Consider the following 8160-nt stretch of genomic DNA (forward strand, 5'->3'; position numbering starts at 1 on the left):
TATATGAGATTAAAGCGGTGGCAATTTTTGAAATTGTCCTGTTGTGTTTGTATTCCCTTACTTGGGCTGCCGTAACAAAATACCACAGACTGCATGGCTTCAACAGCACAATTTATTTTTTCACAGTTCTAGGGGCTGGAAAGTCCAAGATCAAGATCAGCAAGCTTTGGTGTCTGATGCGAGCTCTCTTCCTGGCTTCCAGATGGCCGTCCCCTCACTGTGTCCTCCAGTGGAGAGAGAGACTCGGTGTCTTGTTCTTCTGGTAAGGGCTCCAGTCCGATCAGATTAGAACCCGCCCAGATGACCTCATTTAACCTTTATCACCTCCTCACAGGCCCGAGCTCCAAATACAGACACACTGGGGCTTCGAGCTTCCACAGATGAATTTGGGGGCCACAACTCAGCCCATAGTAGTGTTTATAGGGCACAGGAGTAACTTAACCAAAGCTTGAAAACAACAGATCTTGAAACTGCAGAGCAAAGAAATAAATTTATGACTTGAATACATAGTAGTAGAAAGATTTCCAAATGAGGCATTCAAAGACCAAATCTACTAGACCTCTCACCCAGCTGATGGCTATGAGAACTCTGCCTGACTATGCAGTCTCTCTGAACGTATTTTGTTTTGGAATATGGGGATAATAACACCTGTTCTCTCTTTCCTAAAAGGTCGTCTCAAGGAGAAGGTAGAACAACCATTATCAACAACTCTGAGGTGCTTTATGAGGGTCAGTGTTTCTTACAAATGGTTTTCCTGAATGAAGAACTGAGCGAGTGCTGGGAAATCCTTGTCCATTTTGGACAGAATCTATTGAAGACACGGGGTCAGCACGTTACAGATTTTCAAAAGCATTGGTGTTTTTCTTGCTCCACTATTCTGCAAAGGAAAGGGAAAGAAAGAGGAAAACAAAATAGCTACTTACTACAAAGCAATGGCTTTCCCCTTACAGAGAGCCGGTGCCACCGATGGTATAAGTTAATGGTTAATCAGAAGGAGAAAAGAAACCCAGACTCAAGTTAAGAAATAATTGATAACAATTTAGGTTTATTAGGTTAACTATTTACTCAGCGCTTAGGTACTTACATGCTTTTATTTCTGAAATTTGCTTAAACCCAGCAAATCCAGTGTTTTGGTAAATTTTATCCTATCGTTATAATCAAAAAGAAATGTTTGGGTTTTTTTTGTTAATAGAAAGTGTATGATCATCTGAAGCTGGTGCGAAGTGTCCGGGAACCACATTAGGGAGGCAAACAAGCCCCATGGCCAGCACTGCTATGCCCCCAGGGCCAGCTGCTGAGAGAGCTGGAAGGGTTCTGGGGAGGTCCCCAGGTCCTGGAAGGATGGCATTTACAGTCTAAACTGGTGCAATGTGCATTAGTGGCACAGAACATATTTTACTAAAAGTTGGGTATGTGAACCATCTTCTCTACCATTCTACTTTGAGTGATGCTTTTTGAAATGTGTATGTACCTTGTCTTACAAAATCCAGATTTAGATGAGAAAAGAATCTTAAAATGTCATTGTAATCTTTGTGAGGAGGGATCATGATATTGTGTGACTTCGAACAAGCCCGGGCTCTGTTTCGTTATTGTCCACAATTCCAATAGCTTAAGCTTTTCCCAGCCTGTGTCAAAACATACAGCTTTTAATCAGCTTAATCAGAGTAACATTATATTAGTTCAGCAGGCTTCCATCTCAGCAGGCAATTTGCTGTACAAGAAACATTTTGCAAACACAATAAAACCCAGAATTTCCGTAAGTCTCTATAGCATAATCAGGGTTGCTAATAGGCTATGTCAGCAAGAGCAGAGACAATCTTGGAACTGTAACGAATAAGCTGATTTTCCCTCTCAAAGAATTCTGTAGAAAAGTCTTACAAGAGAATCAGGTTTTGCTGCACATTTGTTGTGGTGGCTACGTTGACCCTTGATGTATTGTCGTTTCTCCTAGATCTCACTTATTCTCGTTGCTTGAAACAGCTTAATCCAATCCCCACTAATTTGAGAACTATGGTAAAGCAAGCCTTACTCATTTTAGGGATATACAGATGAATTGGCTACCATACTACTATAAGAAAAGGAAATCAATGGCAAAACCACCCAGTGAGCTTCATGGAACGCACTATTGAGTCAAGTAAAATATAGCCCTTAATACAGTATCTGGTATATTGCCAACCTGTCTTTTTGGGGAAAAAGTACCTAACTTGACATTTATTGGGTTTCCAATAATGCAATCCTATAATTCAAATCTCTTCTAAACAGCACAGAGCAGTAACAATCTATGGCATGATAATTTAGGTATTGTCTTGTAAATTATGGATAAATTTTACCTTTACTGGGCTTTGAAAATTCCATGCTTTCTGCATTTGTCAACCATGATGGAGTGATAGCTTACAAGATCCATACATTGGAAAATGCTTCCACATATTGGAAAATAGAGTGATGGGAAGGTTATTTGAAGATCCAATAACTTGTCTGGTAAAAACAAGCAAATCTACAGAGATGATAGAAAGAAACCAAGATGGTGCCCTCTAGTAAGAGACTCTGTCTCCCTTACACATTTTAGATATCGGAGAGATCCCTGCAACTCTCCTCCTCCTGCACTTCAAGACCGATGAGCACCCACCAGATGGGTGTCCCCACCATGGTCTGAAGCCATGAGGGTGGCATCGCCATTCACTGCTCTGAGGAGAGGGGGTGGTTCCACTCACATGAGCCGAAGCAATTTTTTGCTTAACTCCTGAAAGGCTCAGCCCTACCTTAAAAATAAACCATCTATCTGACCTTTTCCTCTACCTCCCATCCCTCACATCTCCTCGCTTGGTTACTGAAGTGGCTCCCTGACTGGTTTTGATTCTGTCCCACCATTTGTTCTTCACACAGCATTCATTGCTTTAAGATCAAGTCAGAACATGGCACTCTTCCCTTCAAAGCCTACCAGTGGCTTCCCGTCTCTCCCAGAACAAAAGTCAAGTCTTTACAATGGCCATTGAGGCTCCAACCTCATCTCCTAGGACGTGCATCCTTGTTCACTCAGTTCAGTTACATGCTCTCCCTTACGGTTTCTTAAATAAGCCAAGCTTACTCCTACCTAGGAGACTTGCCTCTTAGATCCCTCTGCCCAGAGCACTCTCTCCAGACACCCACTTAACTCACTCTTTAACTTTCCTCAGGTCTGGGCTTGAATGTCATTTTATCAGAAAGGACTTGTCTGGCCACACTCTATGAAACAGGCCATCCTCTTTTCCTTGAAGCTTCCTGTCCTCATACACTCCGTAATTTTTCCCCTTCGTCCTTCTCACCCCACGTGCGTGTGTGTGTGTGTGAGTGCGTGTATGCACGTGTGTTTTGTTCACTGCTGCAAGCCCCTGAGCTTAGAGCAGGACCACTCAGGACACAGAGTCCAATAAGTATTTTTGTATGAATGAATACCTGATTCAGTTAATGCATACATTGCAGAACACACAGAGGGTCTAAGGGTCTGAATAAACACGCGCCTTTCCCCTCAGGAAAATAATGAATCCATAGTGGATGCAACGGAGGTTTTTCCGACTAAAGACCCACAAGAATTCCTAAGAGTTACGTGCAGTTCCCTAACTTCATATAGGGCACACTAAGTAACCAATTTTTAGATAGAGTTCTTACCTCTATTTCAGATATCCTCAGTGTTCAAGAAATTAATGGATATACACTTAGGGATAAACATTCTGTGAAAGAAAACACTGACGGAATTAGGAAAGATTAAGGTGCTACATTTAAAACATGGGAACCTGAAAAAAACTTGCACTGATGGTCCTAAGATAGACACACACACACTGTGATATGCTTAATTGTGTCCCCCTAAAATTTGTATGTTGAAGCCATTACCTCCAGTATCTCAGATTGAGACTTTATTTGGAGATGGTGTCTTTAAAGAAGTAATTAAGGTAAAATGACCTCATTAGAGTGGGCTCTAATCCAATATTAGCGTCTTCATAGGAAGAGATTAGGGCATGCGGAAACACACCAGGGATGCATGCCCACAGAGAAAGACAGTGTGAGGACACAGCAAGAAAGCCTGCCCCCCATCCAAATGTAATGGGGTAGTAAATATGGCTGCATTTGTGGAAAGCTCACCATATTCAGGGCACTGAGCAGCCGACTTGCCATGCATTACACCATCTGATTCTCATGATGACTCAGTGAGGTTGGCCCTCAATGAGGTTGGCCCTTTCTCTATGAGAAACCCAGGTTTAGGTGTGCCCAAGGTCCCAGGGATGGTGAGTGGCCGAGCTGGGAAGGAAACCCACATTACTTTAATTCCACAGGCTTTGACCTTGACTGCCATACCATGCTGCCTCTTGATATTATTTGATGAAAAACAAAAAAAAGGTCACATGTTTTGGACCCAGAGAGACAAGTGTTTGAATCTTGTCTCTGCTTTTAATGCAAATTTCGACCCACAGTCCGTCCTCCCGTCTGCTGGGCCTGCACACGGGAAGCACCCATTACCATCTGCTTCTTTTACTATCAAATTATTTTTGTTAAAATATTATGAAATGATGTTTCTATACGGCAAGAGCAGTATGGAATATGCTTATTCAAAATCACTTGGAACCAAAAACTACTGACCAACGGGAATTTTCCAATGATGTGACTGCTTTTTATATCATTACTTATATGCTTTAAACTAGTTAAACTTGAATCACTTTAGAATATGAGCATTTAGATCAGCCAGTGAACCTTGCCATAAATGTCATTAGACGCCAAAGAGTGGAGGAAAGGTGTCGATATTAAAGTGAGTATCGGTCCATCTGTTTGAAACTTATTATGCTATTATGAATCTATTCCAGTCAAAATTACCCGTCTCTGCAAATTCAGCACATGATCTCATGTGTATTTCCAAAGGACCATTTTCTTCCAGAGATAACTATAAGATATATTAGAAATGAAATGAGACCTGTGAACAGTCAGGTACAATATAATTCTATTGGGTAACATTTCTTTTGAAATACCAATTTATAATATGATCAGGGCAGTCATTTTTATAAAAGAAGATAGTTTCATTTTTATGCTTCCAATCATTGCTATGTTTCTTAATGGCCTCAGGGTTTCTTTTTTTGTTTCCCCCTCAAAAAAGTGAATAAAATGCATTTCTTCTCCATTGTTTTACTGAGATGCATAATATGTGAAATGTATATGTGAATAGGATTCTGGGAAAAAAATAACCAGAAGTTGATTTTTGCCTCTGTTCTAAAAAAACTGCCTTTACACTCATTTTTTGTTAAAATGGAACATTTTACAACATTCTAGGTGGGGGAGAAATCAGAGTTTTTAAAATTATTATCATGTTGTAGGCATAATGTACATAAACTGTACAACTCTAAGTGTGAAATTCAATGATATTTTACATATGGATATACCTACGTTACCATCACTCTGGTCAAAATATCCAGGACCCCAGCAGGTTCCCTCGTGCTCCTTCTCAGTCAGTGCCATCCTCTTACCAAGAATTTGCCATCATTCACATCTGCGATCACAGACTAGTTCAGCCTTTCTTAACCTGTACATAAATGGAGTCACACGGTACACATTCTTTTATTTCTGGCTTTTTTTGCTCATCATGATGTCTGTGAGATTCCTTCATGTTGATCCATGCAGCAGTAATTCATTCTATTTTGATTATTACTTGGTAACATTTTTCATAAACATATGCTAAATTTTTTTTATCCGCTGTATTGCTGGTGGATATTTGGGTTGTTCTGATTTTTGGCTATTGCGAATGAAGCCAGGATGACACTGTCGTACTTTTGTTGGACATACGTATTCCATTGTCTTAGATATACACCTAGGAATTAAATATACACTTATTTGTGGGGTGCATACATCTTGGCTTTAGTTGACACTGCCAAACACTTCTCCAAAGTGGTTGTGCCAATTCACACACCCACTAGTTGTATAGTTACTTTCAGTCGCTTCACAGCCATGCCAATACTTCAGATTGTCACTCTTTTTTTTAATAATTTCATCCATTCTAGTAGCTGAGTGGTTATACCCATTCTGGCTTTCATTTATATTTTCCTGATGAGTAGTGATGTTGCGTAACTTTTCATAAGCCTATAGATCCTTTGGAAATCCTCATTTAGAAAGTGTCTGCTCAAGTCTTTAAAAAATGTTTATTCAGTTGTCTTTTTTGTATGGATTTGTAGTTCTTTATACATTCTGGATAATGGTCCTCTTGAGACAATCGCGTCCTATTCTCTGTTATCTTTTAATTCTCTTACTGATGTCTGCTGATGAACAAAAGTTCTTAATTTTGGGGCTGGCCCCGTGGCCGAGTGGTTAAGTTCGCGCGCCCCGCTGCAGGCCGCCCAGTGTTTCATTGGTTCGAATCCTGGGCGCGGACATGGCGCTGCTCATCAGACCACGCTGAGGCAGCGTCCCACATGCCACAACTAAAAGGACCCACAACAAAGAATATACAACTATGTACCCGGGGGCTTTGGGGAGAAAAGGGGGAAAAAATAAAATCTTTAAAAAAAAAAGGTTCTTAATTTTAAGGAAAAACAATTTATCAGTTTCTTTCTTTTATGTCTAGCGATTTCTGTGTCCTGTTTAAAAATTGTTGTATACCCCAAGTTCATAAACATATTCTCCTGGTTTTTGTCTACAAATTATACTGTTCACATTTTACAGATGGTCTATGAACTATTTCATATTAATTTGTTGAGGTAGAAGTAAAGATTCCTTTCTTCAAATATTGATATCCAATTGAAAAAATATCACTTATTTATTTGGTCATCTTTTCCCCCCAGTGAATTGCTGCTGGCACCTTTCCATAAATAAGTTGATGGTATAAGTGGGTCATCCTCCAGATTCTAGAGTGTTTGCCACAGACCTTTTTGCCTACTCTGGTGCTACTGTCTTGATGACTGTAGCTTCATTGTATGTCTTGATATCTGGTAAAGTAAGAACTTGACATTTGGGCTTCTTCAAGATTGCCTTGGCTAACCTAGGCCATCTCACTTTCCATGTAAATTTTACAGGTCAGTTTCTCAATTGCCACCAAAAATCCTGGTGAAATATTGATAAGGATTGCATTGAACCTATAAATCAAGCAGGGGAGAATAGTATCTTAAAAATATTGAGTCCTCCCATCTATAAACATGATATTTTTCTCTGTTTAGGTCTTCTTTAAATTCTCTCAGCATTTTTTGTTGTTTCCTGTGTAAAAGTTTTCACATAATTAATTTATTTCTCATTATTTGGTATCTTTGATGCTGTTGCGTATTATGTGTGTGTGTGTTCATTTATTTCTCTGCTTCCTTACATTTAAATTTCTAATTCATTGTTGTCTGTATCATTTTCCAGTTTTACTGTATTGTGAAAGAAATATTTGACCTTAACCCTTGCTCGTGCCAATAATAATTGAAGTAATTTTTAAGCTCTTCCTTCAGTGCACAAACATTTATTGAGATGTACCGACAGCATTCTACACCTGTCTTCTTTTCCACTCTCACTTGTTTTTCAAAGCTGTTACGGATAGAACCATTTCTCAGGAGATTTTTACGATAGTCTCCTGATGGATCTTCTGGCATATCCCATGGCAATCCAACCAAACCCCATTTTAGGATTAGTCATTGTTAACATAGCTCTGATCACAGCATTGTCTCATCAAATCTTCATAGTGTCTTCATATTTTTAATTGTGTCAGTGCTGCCTTTTTCCAGCTTTATCTCTGTTCTTCCTATGTATGTGCTTCGGCTGCCAAATCAAACCACCTACCTCGACACACATTAGATGTGACCCTGGCTCGGGCTGTTTTATGCTTATGGAGTCTCCCTCCATGTTCTTCTCTTCTGTATCCCTCCTTCAAGAAATGTGTAGATCACAACTTGGTTTCGAGTAAGGGTCTCACCCTTTCCTCTTGGGAAGGGTGTTTTATGACCCCTCGACCAAATATAATCAAGTGCTTCTTTGATATTAGGTGATACTTTTTGAAATTACGCGCTACACATTTTTCATCATACCCCCATAGACTGCTCACTTGAGGAAATATTTTCCCCAAACTTCTGACATTGTTCAGTCCATCTTTGTATCCCTAATAGTATTCAGTCCTGTCTTAGGCTTGTGCTTGATACTTAATAAATATATGTTGACTTAAATTTAATTTTAATAAAT

This window comes from Equus caballus, chromosome X (genome assembly GCF_041296265.1).
Source record: "Equus caballus isolate H_3958 breed thoroughbred chromosome X, TB-T2T, whole genome shotgun sequence".
Lineage (NCBI taxonomy): Eukaryota > Metazoa > Chordata > Mammalia > Perissodactyla > Equidae > Equus > Equus caballus.